The sequence below is a fragment of the Rousettus aegyptiacus genome, unplaced genomic scaffold (assembly GCF_014176215.1).
Source record: "Rousettus aegyptiacus isolate mRouAeg1 unplaced genomic scaffold, mRouAeg1.p scaffold_m13_p_15, whole genome shotgun sequence".
In the NCBI taxonomy this organism is placed as follows: domain Eukaryota; kingdom Metazoa; phylum Chordata; class Mammalia; order Chiroptera; family Pteropodidae; genus Rousettus; species Rousettus aegyptiacus.
Window position 1 is genome coordinate 40341359 of NW_023416290.1, and position 19525 is coordinate 40360883.

The following is a 19525-nucleotide window of genomic DNA, read 5'->3' on the forward strand; positions in this document are numbered from 1 at the left end:
TGCAGCACAACAGAGAACCTCATTCCAGGCTTATCAACATTTAAAAATCACTTTTAATGTCACTCTGTTGAGGATGTGTCTAAAAAGACAATACTAAATGTATATATTGGTGATAAATAGCTAGATCGATCCATTTTGACTTGTCCCTTCCTGTGGTCGGAGCCCAGTTTTCCTTTAGAAATCTCTCCCTCTCCCATTACTTGCCATGTTCCTAGGTGCTTCAGCCAGGGACTGAAGGACAGAAGTGTGCACGTCAGACTCTGATTCCTAGTTCTATGATTGCTAAAACGTTGCATAAGACATACTTACACTAAAAATTATTGGCTCTTTATCTGATAGTCAATTTTTTTTTTTTTTTTAGGCGAGGCAACCCTTGGTTGATCTCACAGATTACAAGGACCTTGTCAGTTTATAATCCCTTATTTTTTAAGCTTACAGCACCTGGTCTTTCTAGGTGGTCTCCCATCCAAGCACTAACCAGGCCCAACCCTGCTTAGTTTCTGAGATCAGCCGGGATCTGGCTCGATCAGGGTGGCATGGCCGTAGACTGAAATTCAATTTCAAATGTGTGTTTTACGTTTTATTTGTGAAAACTGGCAACATAACGAGTAATTCAAGTCATAGCTGTTTGACACAGACAGGAGTCCACTGGGTCCAGCTGCAACTCTGTCTGTTATTTTTTGCCTCCAGATTCTCTAGCGCTAACCAGGTTCTGTCCTGCCTCAAATCTGGTTATTTAGCTGTTTCTCTAATTCCTTGACTACTGAATTATGCTTTTTTTTTTTTTGCTTTTTTTTTTGGTCTCAGATATTGTTACTTTTTTTTTTTTTTGGTTTGCAGGAAAAAAGGGGGAAAAAAATCTATCACAGCAGAGACACAACTGGCAGCCCCTACACTAGGAACATCCAGAGAAAATTAAAGAAATAAAATAGAAAGGAAAAAAGAAAAAACATAAATAGTAGTAGCGATAGCAGGAATAGATGGTATCTTTCAATTAACTTAGAAAGCACTTGTACCATAATTACTAGACTCCAGGTAAATACAGAAACCAACAAAGACTCTATACAACTTACAGAAAAATAGGGAGACAAGAATTGAGTAACAGATTTGGAATGAAAAGAATGACACAATAGAAGACATTGGGATCTTTAGAACTGAATTTATTGCCACTAAGATCTAAGATCGGAATATTTATATTAAAAAAATGAGCGCTTTGGCTTCCCCAAAACCTCAGATCTGGCAATATAGGGCTGCAATCCCATATGGCAACACTTTCCTGGATTGGGGTGGTTGTCCTGCTTAGCATGTGCTTGTTTGTTTATATCATCTGTCAGGCCCTGTAGGTATTTGAGTACGTGATCCATGGTACATATAATGCCTTAATGCTCTCTGGTTTTTATATATTGCTTGCCTGATTCAGTTCAGTTTAACTCAATAAATCTTTTCTTAGCACCTAAACTAGTAGGCACTGAGGAAAATGAAATAAAGTATGGTCCACACCATCGAAGAACGTCTTAGTCTAATGAGCAACAGGCATTTCAAAGGAGAATTTCATATGTAATATGGCGAAAGAAATAATGGAGGTAGGTACAGAGCAGGATGAGAATTAATGAAGAGTCTTTCATTCAACCTGGGTTCCCAGGGAAGTTTCTGGGGAAGATGGTGACTCACTGAGTTTAGAAGAATAAGGGAAAAAAAAAAAATTCCTGACAGACAAGCAGTTTGAATAAAAGGAAGAAGGCATGAAACGACAGGTGGATTTTGAATAAGTACAAAGGTAATTTTGTTTGTTTGTTTGTTTTTAGTAATCAGGCAATTTCTGATGCCATAGCTCTATTTCAATCTCTGGCAATCTCCAACTCCTGCTAACTAGACTTTAGCCCCAAGTTCAGTCTTTATTCCTTATGAAATACTTATGTAGTTTAATTAATGATGTCAGGTTTGTCACGTAGTAAAAAATTATTGTTTATAATTCCACTTGCATAGCTTTTGAAAACGCAATTAATTCCAATAATATTTATCAAGCAAATAAAATTAGTGTGACCAAATGGTATAAATAGAGACCATAAGCATTCCTTTTTTTTTCTTTTTTTGATATTTAAAAGAAAATTTGGTATCTAAATCACTGGCTTACTTTAGAAAACAGTAGCAGTCAAAATTATTTCAATTTTTTCATATGGTGTAGGGATTCAAACAACAAATAACTAAATCTTTCTTTTTAAATTGTAAAATTTATCAAGTGGTAAGCTGGGAGGTTTTTTGTTGTTGTTGTATTTTTTATATTTCAAAGAGAGAACAAAATAGACATATTAGCACTTCACAGAAAATTACCTACCCACTTATTTCCATATTACCCATCTATTTATACCCAATCATATTTCAGAAAAAATTGAATGTGGCTTGCAAAGTTACATAAAATACTTAGATAGCATAAATAAAATCAGAGCAAAAGGAAGAAACAAAAGACATAAAATGCAACTAGGAATGATGCTAAAATGTGAAATGTACATCATAAAGACCCATACGATTGCAATCCCTAAGTCACAAATTGGCCCTGTCACAAACTGGCCCTGAGCATTCTACAAGATTCACTGGAGGATGGAAATCTGATCAATTCCCCAACACACAGGGCTCATAACGGAGAAACAGCATTTTATCCGGATGAGTACAATGACTTTTGTTCTAAGATCAAACAGGATGTGCTCGATAATGTCCTTATATTTTACTTCAATATAGTCTGATAATCACAGGAGAGAACAATTTAATAAAAGCAGTTCTGCAAGGAAGAAATACCTCCTGGTGACTTGACTCTCCTTATTTACCTACTTGCCATCATCGGCTCGAGCAGCTAAGAATTACAGTGCATGCGGCATGCAGTGCTGGAACAGGCCCTTACGTAGGACATTCCTACTTTTTGTTTCCTAATTATCATTTTATTTTTTCATACAACAGTTTTCTAAACATTAAGCACAGAAATAAAAAAGAATCCTATAACTTTAATAGTATCATTCATGAAAGAACCACCAATAACCTTGACTTCTATTACAGGCTTTTTTGTTTGCCGCTGTATAAAGAAAATTATAATATTTGCCATTCAAAAAACTCAAAAATATTCTTAGTCTCCTTTCTATTTGCATAAAGTGTGTGGAGTTCAGCACTGCATCAGCTACAGCATTTAATGTCTATTGTTATTTTAATTATTTATGACAAAGATTATACAGTTTGACAAAGTCATACTAACTCAGCAAATGCCAGTGTTTTTAAAAAGGAAAATGTGAAATTTTACTTTTGACATATAATTGTTTCCCGTTATTAAAAAAAAAAAATTGAAAAGAAAAGAGCTTAGTTTTAAATTAACCATTGGGGGTGGAATTTTAGATTCCAATTAACATGCATCTGTTGTGCAATGGCTGAGTGCTAAGCACTGTATGGAAGATGTTCACTCATATACACCTTGGTAACTGTCCTGGTAACAACACAGTGAAGTGGGCATTATCGTTCCTATTTTACAGATAAGGAAGCTGAGGCTCTAATGTTAAAGTCAGTAAATTGTATAAAGGGGCAGAGTATTTATTTTAGACCATTAAGCCTTTGTCAAAACTACTCAACTTTGCTGCTGAAATGTGACAATACTTAAATTAATGGGTGTAGCTGTGTTCCAATAAAACCAGATCTACAAAACAGATGGCAGGTCTTTGAGTCATTCTTTGCACACCTCTGAAAATCATTAGCGAGTTGCTCAAAATCACTTATCTAACAAATTAGGAAATCTGGATTCAAATGCAGATTTTCTGCTTTGAAGCCCAATGTTTCTTCTACTCACTTACAGCTTCTTCAGTACATAGTCACTCATTTTAAAATGACCAGTTGACCAGTGGGCAACTTTTAATTAGTTATTTCTAATCTAGCCAAAATAATATATCAGAAAACTTGTTAGAAAAATATTTTAAAATATTCAATCAATAACTCACTAGTAGTTTTCTTCATATGTTGACAAATAAACTTCAAAAATGGTTTCATTTTTGAAGTCAAAGGTAGCCTCTTTACTTTAAACCAAAGAAATCAACAAATTTACTTCTCTGTCTACCCCCAACCAGGAGATATTTGTGGAGAAGCTTCCAAATGTTGGACATTGCACTCAATTTTGGAGAAACCGAAATGAAAAAGGTACTAACTAATAAGGTACGCTAACTAAGCCCTATTGTAGTGTATATACAAGCTTCCTAGAATACCTACTTTAAGATAAAGGCTACTCTGGATGGTCCTCAACAAATCTTAAAAGCAAGCCCTGAAGGTATAAAACGGAAACAAAGTAAATCTATGCTGGAACAAAGTACAACAGTATTTAAATAATACAACAAACCCAGGTTCTAAAATATAATATTCAAAAATATCTGGTACCCAATAAAAATTCCAAGTAGGAAGAAAAATGACATGTAACCAGAAGATTAATCAATAAAAAAAGATGCAGAAAAAAAACAAGATGATAGATTTAGCCGACAAACACATTAAAACAACTATTATAAATATTCTCCACATGTTCAAGCAGGAAAAAGAGAAATATACGAAATAGACCCAGGAAGTTATTTTAATCTTGAGTTAAAATATATATTTGGTGAGATTAAGAGCAGATTAAATAGTACAGAAGAAAAGATCAGTGAACTTGAAAACATAGTAATATAAACTAGTCAAAATGAAACAATGAAAAAAAAAAGACTGAAAAACAATAGAGGTGCAGTGAAATTATAGGGTAATATTGAGTAGCTTAACAGATTGTGATTGAAGTCCCAAAAATGGAAGCAAGAAAAGGTGGGACAAAAAAAACTTTATAAAGAAATAATAACCAAAAATTTTAAAGATTTGATAGAAATATTAAACCTATATCGCCATGAAATTCAACAAATCCAAAGGAGTGCATGCATAGAGAAAACACTCCCAGGTACTTGGTAATAAATAGGAAACTTAAAAACACCCAGAAAAAAAGAATTATTGCAGACAGAACAAGAAAGATAAGAATTACCACAGATTTTTTTATTAGAAATTATCCAAGATAGAAGAAAATTTAGTAACATACTTAAAGTACTAAAAGAATAAACTTTCAACTTAGAATTTTTTACCCAGTAGAATTTATTTCAGAAATTAATTGGAAATGAAGACTTTTTTTTAACACAAGCCAAAGTGAAAAAAAAATCCATTGCTAGGAGATTGTGGTTCTGCATTAAATGAAATGTTAAGAAAAGCTCTTTTGGTATTAAAAAAAAAAAAGATACCACCTGCTTCAAAAAAAAAAAAAAACACAGAAATGAAAAGCACTGGAAATAACACGTAGGCAGGTAAATATGAAAGATGTGTTTTCTATTTTCCTTAATTCTTTTAGAAGATAATTGATGATTTAAAGCAAAAATAGTAACAATGTATTGTAGAGTTTATAGTATATGAAGAAGTAAAATGTATAATAATAGCATAAAAACAAGAAGTAAGACAATATGCCATTTAAGATTCTTACACTGTACATGAAGTGGTATAATATTATTTAAAGTTGAAGTGTGACAAGTGAAAAAAGTTAATTATAAACTCTAGAGAAGCCACTTAAAAATTTAAAATACATATAATTAATAAGTCAGTGTTGAAAATAAAACCATAGTAAAACAAAAACTTCAATTAATCCAAGAAAAGATTAATTGAAGAAACAAATAAGAGAATGTAGAAGGTTAGACAAATAGAAAATAAGTAGCAAATTCGTAGTTTAAGACCCAAACATGCAAGTGTTTATTTACACTAATGAAATGGTCTATACACCTAAAATAAAAGGCATAGACTGTCACACTGTATTTAAAAAGGAAGAACCAACAACACGCTACTTAAAAAACCTGACTTTAGCAACACACCTGGATTAAAAGTAAAATAATGGAAAAAGTTAGACCATGCAAACACTAAAAAAAAATTAAAAAAAAAAATTAAAAAAAAGGCTCAAATGGACTTATTATTTTTAGACAAAGTAGATTTAAAAATAATGAACATTACCAGCTATACTGAGGCACATTTCATAATGACAAAGGACTCACTTTCGACAACCTTAAATAAATAATAACATTAATTAGGTTTCAAAACAAATAAAGCAAAACGCTGATAAAATTAAAAAAAAATACGCCTACCAATTACAGTTGGAGATTTCAACAGTCTTTTCTTAGTAAATGATAGAACAAGAAATAAAAAATCAGCATAGTTGTAGAAGACTTGACAACACTATCAATCAATTTGACCTTGTTATTTATGGCATTCCTCCAAACAAGTTCAGATTACATATTGTTTTCAAGTTTACAGATAATATTTACCAAGACAGAAAATACTGTGGGTTACAATAATTGTTTAAAATAATTGTTAAATTGTTTCAATAATTGTTAAAAATAAAACCTATTGACGGGATCTTAACTCAAACCCAAATCTGTCGGAGTCTAAATTCCATTTTATTTTCAAATGCCAGCAATAAATATGTTATGTACAGACAGATTTTCCCTTCTATTTTTCCTCATTCAGAGGTGTATGACCAATCACTAAAAATGAAAGTGGAACCCTTTTAGTATTTGAAGCTAGACGCACTGCTGTAGATTACCATTTATCAGACAGAAACATTATTAGTTCATTTCCCAAATCACAGTATATGGTTTACAATGGAGAACTTCAGTCAGCATTAGTTACACTGTGGTCTGTGTGAATGTTTCCCCTGGAGTTGTGCAGCAGGGCACTTGACAGTCATACCTGGTGACTGCTTTGGTTCATTAACTAGTTAAACAAATATTTACTGAACATCTGCTATGTGCTGAGCTCTAAGATAGGCTCTGAGTACACAAAGATTAATAGGGATCTTAGAGTTTAGTGAGAAAAATAGGTAAAGGAACAGATAATGAGAATATATTATACTGAGAGCAGAATGACATGTAACTTTCCTAAGGAGAGACTTCTAACTAAGAGACCAGATGGCTTATCTGGTCTATCTTCTCTCTCTCCCACTTTGGATTTTTACTCCTTTGCCACCAACTCAGGGTTCCTGTTCCATGGAGGTGGTGATACACCAAAGACCAAGGCAAGAACGGCCTTGTTTGTAGTCCTTTGGGAAGATGATGTGGATGGATTCTCAGAGCTGCTGGCTCATTGTAGATCTCAGGTAAATTATAAGACTCATGAACCTGTTTATGACCATTGATTGCTTTTATTATGCTAAAATACTCTCTCCATCAAAGGCAAAACTGTGAAGAAACACAGGAAAGAAAGGAGATGAAGAACGCTTCCTCAGCTAGACCTCTAAATTCCCTGAGTGGAGGAGCCACAAATGTCTTGTTCACAACCATCACCGTCTCACACCCACACTCACACCCTACATATGCACCAGTGCTTGATTGTGCTTGGCTACCAAATGAATAAATGAATGATTGAATGATATATGCATGAAAGCATTAGCTAGGGACTGTGAATGTTTCAGTGAATGGGAAAGAATGTTCCAAGATGAAAAAACAGCATATGCAAAAAAATAAAAAGAGAGAAAATGAGGGAGAGAATGACAAGTTTCAGAAACTGAAAATAGAGCTGCCTAGCAATAGTCAGGGATAAGGGGATTAATGGAGCACAAAAGCTAGTGATGTAATTCTGAGCCAGATCACTGGGTAACTCAACCGTTTGGCATCATGAATTTGTTGAATAAACCCTTTCCCTTTTCATGGACTGGGTTACCGTTCTCTGGTAGGTCATGATATCTAGTTAATAAAACCTTTGACTTCCTCCTATGTGTCATTTTTAGATCTTTGAGGATATCACAATGAACAGATCTGTCATTTTGAATATAAGAAAATATGGTTTAAAACATATAACATATGTTAAGTTCACCCAATTCTCAGTAACTTCATCTTAGTCATCATGATTGGAGAGCTCATAAAGTCATTCTATAATTTAAAAACACTTTTAATCATTCTGGAAATTAGCGTTTTCTTTTTCGTGCTGGCAGCAATAGTTTCTGAGAGCTCCGTTTCGATTAGATATGTCCAATTATAATAAATGCCTCTAATGAAGATGTAAAAGGAAAGGAATAAAAAGGAAGGAATGGGAACGCCAAAGAGTTAGGTTCTAAAGGGCAACCATTATTCAGTTTCTTGTAATTGCCCTTAAAAATGTACCATCTCCCTTAAAAGAAGGAAATCTGAATTACATAGAATGTATTAATAACAATTGTACTTTGGGAGTTTTTCCAGGTAGTTCACATAAATGAGAAAGCAAGTGTATATGAGGTCATGCATATCTGTCTGAATACTTAAGGATAATAATATTAATTTTAAAGTATACTAGGAAAAAAGGGTTAATCCTTTCCTGTTGCTCTTGAGTGTTTATCACCTTGTTCAGGTATACTTTTGAAAAAGTTGCAAGACATAATTTGTCAAATGCTAACATTTATTCACTTTAATCTATGACTTTGTATTTTAACTGTAAAAAACTTTTTAAATTGCTAGGCCTAATTCTTAATTATTAGGAAATTAACTCTACCAGCTCAGTGTTCACATGGCACATGTGTGGTAATATTTCCTGACCAACTCTTAAGAAGCAATTAAAATTCAACATTTTTGGCTAGACCTGAACTCACACTAGCAGCATCATAATAAAAGCCTATTTGAATACAACCTGTAAGCACATTTTCTTTTACCAAATTAGCAAGACTGGAACAACAGGTTTAAACTGATGGTCTGTGTAAGCAGATAGATTTCAGTCCAGAGACAAGGGAAACTTTAGCAAACTTGTCCCTACTAATAATAATCAGTTGTTGCCCTACTTTTGCTCATAGGGAAGTCTCAGACTTTTAGGAAACTCCATGGAGGTCTCTGAAATAAATATATGTCTACTATTTGTCTCCTATGTATTAGATTTTTTAGTTCCACAATTTAATTCAATTCTCATTCTTCTATGAGATAGATAGGTTGGTTTTATTATCTCCATTTTACTGGTAAGAAAAATGAAGACAACAAATTAAACCAATGACGCAGCTAAAAGAGAAAATAGGATTCGAATCCAGGTCTATCTAGCTCCAAAGCCTCAGCTTTTTCTTCCATGTCCAAAAAAAATGCCAATCCTACATAAGGCTTTTATTTGTAAATCTTTATACTTTTAATATTGCTGAAGAGTTAGACCTTTTTAGACCTAGTTGATTTTAGAAACATGATTAAATATGAATTCATCTTAAAGTAACTAAGAGAATAACTTTCAAGAAACTGTAATATCCTGGAAGTTAAATACATCTCTGTATTCTGACAGCTTAATTTGAGGTAGGACTGTGAAACGAAGGTTCATAGTCACCCCCCAATTACTGACATCACACACTTTTCTACCAGCCAGATATATGATCTGGTCATTTTCATATCTTTGTAAGAACTTATGAAATGTACTACTTATTTTCTTTTAAAAAAATAAAAAATTATATATTATAGTTGCTTTTAAAAATAGGAAATTAGTGGCTCAGAATATGTAGCAACTTTACTCCTAGTATTCACACATCAATATATTTCTTTCTTTCAGGATCATGGGGAAAAGTCTGAAATAACCCATTCCTGTAGCAAAGCCCACTTAAAGTACTCTGAACGGAAGAGACCTAGAATGAATTTATTCATTCTGTTTACTATGACTAACATAGTAAATATCATTCTATAGGAATAAATTGACCCCTATGATTTTTAATATAATCACAAAGGCAGAGAACATTCTCTCACCCCCACCTTGAACATCAAAAATCACAAAGAACCTTTCTGCAGGAATATTGCTTTTGCTATTATAAATTAACCATTCACCCTCTTCCACATATTCTAATTATGGAAAATCCATCTCAACAAAATTTCACTTAAAAAGATGACGTATAGAAGGAACCAGAGTTCCTCAGAGGAACTGGGGCGATTGTGGGGTAATGGAATTGCTACATGGAGCTGACGTTCCCTTTACATATTCTAACAGCATAGGAACTAAGGAAGCTCAGAGACCATCCCTTGGGGAAGACTATTTGATGAGAACACAAGGGGAAAGGGAGAATAATGCCTCTACGATTCTCATTAATAATGTGTCAATCAATATTTCTTCCCAAACTCCACCCCTAATCTTCCAATAGCGCTTCCTTCTCCGCTACTTTACTTCTCACTCATTTGGAGATGATTTCAAAGTGAGAGCTATAAATAAACAGAAGTAGCCCCACTTCCTGCCATGCCCTTAACTAGAGGCAACTTAGAGGTTAAGCATGTAGACTCAACACTTTGACTTGGGTTTGTATTCCAGTTTGCCATGGACGTGGGCGTGATGCATAATGCCTGTTACTCCCGTATAAAATAGAGGTAATAACAGTATCTCCTTGACAGAACTATGGGGAGGATTAAATGTGAAACATACAACAGTCTCTGAATTCGAGTAGGTTTTCAATGTTAGCTATTATTAATATTTTGAAGATGCTGCGAGCTTAATGTTCCAACTCCATACCGATATAATTATAAGAATTCCATTTATAATTTCAACTTAATTGTGAAAAACAGTGTTTTTGTTCCAAGCTTCATCAGACTCTCATTACATACTCAGGGGAAAATATCCCATCTGCCTCTGAACAATATTTCAAACCTCGCTGGTCACTAACTTCCCCCTACTCAAAGCTTTTATATGCTCCTAAACTTTGTGGTTATGTGCTTTTAATGAGTTCAAAGGAGAGCATTCACACTTTGTCATGTTCATTTCCTCCAGCTTTTAATGTGAATAATAAATATTCTTTATTTTGTTAATTCACTCTCAGTCACAACCCACCTAACAATAAAATAATCTTTTCACATTTTTTTCCCCCATATGTACACATGGCCATTGAAACAAATGGCAGTTGTTTTTGATTTCTTTTAGATCATAAAAATAATTAGATTTATAAAAGGTAACCCACTAATCTCAGTTTACTGGGGACGTTCCACATTTCAGCACTGAAAATCTCATGTCCAGAGAACTCTTTTGATCTCAGTCGAACTGGGACACTTGGTCCTTCTACATGATTCATATTGGATAAATGTATTGAAATTGTCTTTAAAATATCTCAAATCATTATAAATGAACCATAGTGAAAATGGCATTGGACTTTGGATGCAGAATTGCTGGTTTCAAACAATGTCCTGGTTTTGCCTTTTTTAGCGAGTTAGTAAAACATTCGAGGTGCTCATTTATAAAATGGAAGTGGAATTTCGGTCTTCATTACACTAGGGCCGCTGTGAAAGTCAGCTGTAGGACTGGCCACGCATATGGAATCTCGGTGAAGAAAAAGTTTCACATACTGTCTCATCTGATCTTAAAATCTACTACCAAAGTTGCTGAACACTGCTCCTGTAGGTGCGTAGTGGTTACTAAAATTTAGAAGTTTAAACGAAGTATTTCACATGAAGGTTTTGTTCTTTGGCACAGACATTTCATGCCCAACCATATTCATAAGCAACTTTATTTTATGTGTAGTCAATAATAAAAATTCACATGTCTTCTTGTATTATAATATTCTCTGATATAAGAGAAGCCAAAATTTTCCCTGTAACGTTTGTAGTATAAATATCTTCTCAGTTCAAAAGGGTTTAGTAGGAAGAGATCATCTTAAGTACTGCTCTCATCCTTGATCATTTTCACGTATAGTTATACAGATATTGTGTTTTTAGGAAAACCATTTCTTCATAACTGTACAATATGCTTGTATGCACTCAGCTTCTAAGAAGAGACTTTTGGTCATCTCTTTATGAGCTGTGTGACCTTGAGGCAGTTGTGTAGTCTCTCTGTGCCTATACCTGTGCATCTGTAGAATGGCAATAATACTAGCATCTACCACATGGCATTGTTATAACGACTGATTGGATACAGGAGAAGAATCCAGAGCAACAACTGTCACAATCCAAGTATTCTTGAGAGTATTGTATCATTCTTATTAGCTTGAGCCAACTACTGCCCTAGGTGCTTTGAACAAGATATTGAATGAGGCTGGTTACTGCCCTTAAGGAGCAGTATATGAGAATTATAAAGGTTTTGAGGGGAGGCGATCCCGGGTCATAGTGTCCTAAAGAACACTATGCCCAGTCTCTCCCATGAACTCAGGAAAAGTGCCTTACCTTTCTATGCATCTATTTCTTTATAAGGGTCATAGAATCTCCTGCTGAAACATTAATACCAAATCATTCTAAGTTTCACATGTGTTTAGCCTTCAATAACCTCTTGCCAAATAGGATGTCAGGACTTCTGACATTTCGATACATACCAGAGTCAACAAGAATCGATTCTGTCTGCATCTCAGGGTCTTCTGTTCTGAATATTTGTATTAATAATGTGCTTCCTCAGTGCTGCAAACCAAAAAGATTCTTTGTTTTTGTCCTAATCCTTTCACAGGTCATCTTCTCCAAGGAAATGTCACTGGAACATCAATATTTTCTCCATTAGAAAGCTGAAGAATTGGTTTCCACATAATTCATCAAAACGTGGGTATGGTTGAGGATGCCTCACTCGGCCAGCAAAGTTGACAACACCCTCTGTTGTCATCTGCAGCCGTGATGACCATTCGGCACAGCATCACCACCTCCGTCCAGTCTCTGCCATCGCTACTTCCCACCCTGTCCTCAATCCCTCCCTCACTAATTCTGCATGGCGAATTTCCCTTCCCCACGTAAGGGAAATGATTAGTGACTTGCTGCTCTGTACAGTTATAGAAAGTGTAATTATTATTTATAATATCTCCTGCTGAAATGAAGTGCATATATCCGATTTGATATTATTAATTGCCAAACTTTTTTTTTTAACTCTCTTAACAACATGGCACTTCCTACTCAGTTTTCTTCATTGAAAATAATAAAGGTGTCTAAGAGATAGTGATTAGATCTTTACACTTTTCTCTACCTCGTGTATTCGTTCATGAAGGGGACATGGGGACGGGGTGTGAAGAGTGTGCAGTGGCTGTGCGGAGGCTTGCACGGCAGATGAAAAGCCTGGCGCCCATCTCCAGTCCCACGATGGCTCATGAGTCAGATGAGTCTCACTGCAACCCAGGCTTCCTTCCTGTTTCCCTTTCTGGTCCAGTCCAGGTACCAGCAGAAGCATCATCCAGGATCAGAAGACCATGGAGTTATACAAGCTTACAGTTGGGTGCCTCCAAACAAAAGCAACACAGTGAATTTTTCTTGTTTAAATTTCTCATTAATGTTCTTCAGAGATTCAGGTTTAGCAGTGTATCCAGGACTTTATCTCATGGATGGTCTCACGTTCCTCCCTATGTTCATTTACATTTTTCCCTGCCACATTTCAGACTGCGTTATCTTCTTTGGTTCTTCTAATTAATAAAATTTTTCTTTTACTGGCTTGCCAATATGGAGGACTATTACTTTATTTTCTTTAACTTCCTCACATTCTGGAGGCCAGAATTCAAATCCCGTTACTCCATTTTCATTTAAATAACATAAGCAATCAGTTGCTGACTTCTAATGATTTCTCTTCTATGAATTTTTATCACATCTCCTTCTTCCTTTTTATCCCCATGGCGCAATTCTAATAAAAGCGGCAGTAACTAGAGTTTATGGAAGGTCCACTGTGGGTCAGGCACTTTGCATATAGGGCCTCTAAATCTTTGCCATTGCCATGTAATGAAGGGGTTATTATCTCTATTTGTTTTTTTTCTAGTTCACTTACTATGGAACAGATTTAATTTATTTATATGTTCATTCATTGCCTCAACCAACCAGAATGTAAGCTCCATGAGAAAAGGAATATCTGTTTTGTTTACTGCTTTATCATTAGTATCCACAACTGATACCGGATTGGAAGGGAAGATGGAGGTAAAGTGGGGGCCAGCAAGAAAAAGCTAGAATCATAAACATCACCTGAAGTCCACAAAGAAGGAGTAAAACTTGTGTCATTTCCTCCTACCTCTGACCTCCGTGAGTTCCTCATGAAATCTGGGCATTTCATCATGGAATTAAGCATATGGACCTGGCCCGGAGTTGAGACACGCTGCAGGAGGATCCAGAGGAAGGTGGAGTAGAAGCAGCGAACCGACAGTTTGCAACATGTGTGTAAGTTACGAAATGTCTGCAGCTTCCCTTCTGCTGTCCACATAGCCTACGAGTATCTCTCTTGGGGCCCGCTCTACCAGGAAAGGGAATTCTGAGAATCGTAGTGAAGCTTCGCCACATGTACACATTACAAAACTTTCTCTCATATCTTTCAATTAATTGTTGATGACAGTTTTGATTTGCACTCCTATTTTGTCAGTTATAAACAATCCACGCTAATTAAGACTAGAGACTTGAGGAACAGCCTTTTATTCTTTTATAAAGGTCTTGATCGTGTTACTGAATTCCTAATAATATCCTGCCTGTACCATGCCACTTAGCATCTAATCGAATATTCATTTCAATTAACTTTTCTATTGGTTTGTTTGCAAATAACATTCAACCAAAAAAAAAAAAAACTATATTCCTTAAAGAAAACAGAAGTCTCTTTATTTCTTACAGAAAAGAAACATAGAAATAGGAAATCTAGAGCTGGTCTATTCATGAACATCATAAATCGAAGCTTTTTCTATCAATAAGTCTTGGTGTCTTCAAAGCTACTTCATGGTCCATTATGGCTGCTAGATCTCCAACCATTACACTTGCTTTACAGGAAGAGGTAAAATTCAAGGACCTTACCTCTTAGCTCCCTGATAGCTTTCTCGAAGCTTTCTCGGAAATTCTAAAGAGTACCTTTCACTTGTATCTCAGGACTTCAAGAGAAACTGAGAATTATAGCCCAGAGCTGTGCACATTGCTCAGGGGAAAGTGAATATTGGGAAGCAAATGACAATGTCTGCCACAATTTCTGAGATGAAATACTCCCTATGCAAGTCAGATTCACCAAAGAGAGTTATTGCTTTCTTCCCTAGGGATAGGAATATTGTCATATATAATGGTGGGCCTTAAAACAGTTTGATTTAAGGTAGGCAACTTTATTCTATATTGTCAACAAGTGCTTTTGAAACTCTGCACTTACAAATGTGAGTGTTACAAAGGACATCCTCGAACTCTTAAGCTAAAGAAGTAGAGGTAATATAGAAAGACAAATATGTTGCTTACTGTAAAAGTAGTGTGGAGTGTCATGAGAGCTCAGTGGGACCCTGGATGCCCATCAGCAGGGAGCAATAACTGTAGGAACTAGATACTAATTCAAACAGGGTTATGGATGAGGCACAGGCTGGCTCATTGAGATCCATGTAAAACCCTCGTGATTTGAAGCAGGTTGTGTGGAAAGTACACACAACCCAACAGGGACGAGTCCAATAGTTTAATTTGTCCAGTTGAGAGAGGGAAAGGGTCCTGGGGCAGGAGGCAGGAAGGAAACTTGGGAAGAAGCCTAAAGATCTGCCGAAGTGGAGGAAGTGATGCAGAATCTACTTTGGCCACAGCATTATTGTCTGTTAACGTCACAGCATGTGAACCTGAACTACCTACATTCCCCCTGCAGGTGTTATCCGTCCACCTGATCATGCGACCATCAAAACCCTTTTCTGTCTTCGTTATTAAGAATGTTATGCCAGACAAAACACAACCTAATCACGTCACTATAGTGTTTTTATCTTTGTTTTTGTTGCCTTGCCCCCTAGCAATCAAGAAAGGAAGTTGGTTTGTCAAAATTTGTTTGTCACTTAGTCGTGTTGATTACTATATATGAAGTGTGACTATAGTGTAATGAGGTTAATGTCTTATAGATGCAGTGACCTTTATGCACCCTAGTGAATGCCATCTCCTCCAAAGTGTCGTAAGGAATGAAGACAGTTACCGTGGCTGCTATAGTTCCAAACAGTTTTGGAGCTTGTGCTTTAAAATTCAACAGAGACCGTGGCATTTTCTTTTCTGCTCTTATGTGCTCCTTCCCCCGCCCCCCCCCCTCATTGTACTTGGGTGAAAAGAACCTCAAAGAATGGTTCTGTTCTGTATAATAGACACCGGGGAGGCCAAGAGCACATGGTTAAGAGCACAGGTTTCACAGATAAAGTACCCGCATTCAAAGCCAAGCTCTGTTGCATATGAGCTGTGCAACTCTGGGTGAGCTTTTCATCACCTCCTTGTCTCAATTTTCTCATCTGCAAAGTGAGAAAAATAGTTCTACATCATAGGGTCTGGGGCAGGGCTGAGGTTTTGGTAGGGCTCAAGTTATTTTAGCTGTGAGATTAAGGTCCCCTGGGAGCAAACGGAAGAAAAGTATGGTATTAGTAAACAAATAAGAATGAACATTTGATTAATTTTCCTCACAAAATATACTTAAGCAATTAAGTTAAATCCAAATGACCAAATACTACTGTTTTTTTAAAATATAAAAATAAAAATGGAGCCCCTTTATAATTAATGTTTTAAAGCTTTTAAAAATAACAGATTCTCAATATGTAAAGCAGGGCAAAGCAAGGTGTCTCTAAATTAGCACTCCTGTTTTGAAGACAAATTAAAAGTTACTGAGAAATTCAAGGGTAGTTTCTAGCTCCTCACGTAGCTTGTCCTAGAGACTATGCAGTCTAAGTAAGCCCTATGTGCTGGAACGATTTTATTGCCTCCCTTCCATAATCCAGTGTCAGCTTGACAAGTCAAATTTAATTTGAAGAGACAAATTGGAAAAGTAGAATCAATTGTTAATAGTTTAAGAGATCCTCAAATTGTTTAATTATAGCCTTTACTGAATTTATTAAATCAATTTTTATTCCCCATTAAGAACTGAGGGACTATCCCGAACCCGCCACATAAAAACAGCACCACCATCTGCTAGAGCAACAAAGGTCTATGCAGATGAAAGCGGCCGGCCCCATGACTCACTCGGAGCCCAGCAGAGCTGAGCAGTCAAGCATCCCTGCCAACACTGAGCAGGTCCTGCTACCACAGAACTGTCCACATGCTCTGGAAATGGTAATTTGCACTTGACGTTTTGCATGAGCACGCAAATTCAGACTTGTGAATGGCTATGAAAACAACAGTTTAACCAAAAGTAGGTTTCTTTATTCCCAGTTAGATCTAGATTTGAAGAATTCATGTGGGTTCTTAATTGTCTGTTTAGGTACTTTGCGACTCACGGCCATGGGTCGAATGTCCTGGTGGCTGGACTTGGCCATGGCTGTTTCTTTGATTCTTCTTCAAAAAGATACACTTGCTATCAAGCAACATATTCCTGCCTATGCAACATGGACAGCCCGTCTTTCTGATTGTGAGTGAGCACTGTACAAGCAGTACCCAGATGTAATTTATACTGTGAGCATGAATCAGACAGAGGGAAAACCTTCATTAATGCACAAAACAGAATTCTTTAAAATTCAAGATGAAAGACTGTTTTTGGAGCACTCATTTGTAATGGATTTCAGGTATCACTTTTACTTTTTTTCTATTATTTGCTTTTTTCCTCCCTGTTTCAAAGTGTTAATCTGATGCTTTGAGAGTTTCCTTTAAAAAAATTTTAAGGCGCTCACTATGAACTCATTGTAGGCAGTTCAAAGGAAAATCTCTAGGACTCCTGTAAGTTCCAGGAGATGTGAAGAATACTTTTGTGTCTGGCATGATACTATATTTTGACCTTCCAAACACCAGCAAGAATGTTAGTAAGAGGCAATGTGGCAGACACATGTGGGTGTTATATGGATGTATAAAAATACAAAGCATTGTTTTCCAAAATGAGTTCTGCTGGACTAGGTAGGGCATGAAACGTGCGCGCACGCACACACACACACACACACCTCCAACAGGGGCAGGGAGAAGAGGAAATTCTATGGTCAGACACATTGGGAAGGGCTACAATTTCTAATCCTTCATAGAGACACTCAATACATTTTTATTATCTTAAAAGATATGAAATATTCTGTAATGAAGAAATCTGTTTAATCTAGAATTTCTCCAAACGTTTAAACCACAAAATATCTTATTATTCGGGATCAGTAGGAATTGCGTTTTTAGTAAAATACTTTGGGAAACATTCTCTCAGTAATCACCATTTAAAGCCTGTGTCAAGGATTAGCTAATGCACTGATTTTTAAAAATAATTATCCTGTCAGTTTTCATCATATTTTTTTCCTGTACACTAAATTATTTTATCCCTATAATATCATTTGTGTCATTTGAACCTCTGTAAGGTTAGAACACTGAAATGTTGAAGTTTTGTCTATAGGAGTCAAGAAAAGAAGCTTTATTTAAATCAATAGATAATCACTTTCCTAACCTGTTAACTAATTTGACAGTGGCCTTTGCTTCTTCCGCTCCTGGCTATAATCACAGTAGCCGCCACATGCCTTCTATGTGCCTTCTATGAATTCTATTTTCCAACAATCATATACTTAGGTAAGATCATCCCCATTGTATTAAGAAGAAAATGAAACTTCTAAGATTCTGAGAAACTTCACAAGTAAATCGCAAGGCAAGAGACTGTCTAATTCCATGTACTCACCTCTGGACCACACAGCCTCGCTCTACTGTGAGCTTCCCTGTCTTCTGCTTTTAGGCAAAACAAAAGCACACTGATCACATTGTTTTTAAAGGATGGAAACTGACCTTGGGCCATTACCTTAAACTAAGCATCATCTGTACACACCTCCGTCATCACCATTATCCCATTCTGCCACAATTATTGGCTTATTCATGGTCTCTTTACCAGTTCGTTAGTGGCCATGTCTTTTGCCTCAAAATTCCCAGAGTTTACCATAAAGCATTGACAAATTACAAATATTATAATAGCTAATGCTTATTAAGCAGTCATTTTGTGTCAGGCCTTAATTTAGATGCTTTAAATACTTCTAACTATTTTTGTCCTCCCACCAATATCATGAGGAAAGTACTATTATTATCTTTCTGTTACATATGAGGAGCCAGAGGCTCAGAGAGGATAGGAAATTTGCTCAAGGTCACACAGCTAGTAAATAAAAGAGGCCAAGGTCTGAACGTAGTAGGGACAAATAAACTTCCTGCTAAATAATAAATGAATGAAAAGAGCTAACATTTATTGAATTCTTACTCTGTGCTAGGTGCCATCTAAGAGTTTTACATGAAATATGACTTATTCTTTACAACAATTTTATGAAATGGGTGTGATTACAATGCTTCCCCCTATTTTGCACAGAAAAGGAAACTGAGCAAAGAGCTTAAATAACTTATTCAGAATCACAAAGCTAGTAAGCAATGAGGTTGGGATTAAAACTACTTCAGAACCTGGATTTTTCATACTTTGAATAAATGAATAACTTTTTAAAAACAACTAATTATAAGACACCTTCAGTAGGGAATCACATACCTAAAAAATTTCATAGAAATCACACACTTGTGAAAATGATTAATCTCAGAAAATGTCTGACATCATTTTTAAGAAGCAATAAAAAGTGTTGTCAGTGGTCTCCATTATGAAATTCTCGAAATTGACACCTGGCTTTCCCTAAGTGAGAGAGAATATTTTGGTATAGCATTCCTTCTTGTAGCTTATATCTTTTTTAAAAATAAAAATTTCGATACGGCCTTTT

General features: G+C 35.8%; 1 pseudogene; it reads right to left on the reverse strand.

Moving 5' to 3' along the window:
- Positions 1-429: 429 nt before the first annotated feature.
- Positions 430-548, reverse strand: LOC118612134 (annotated as a pseudogene).
- Positions 549-19525: the final 18977 nt, after the last annotated feature.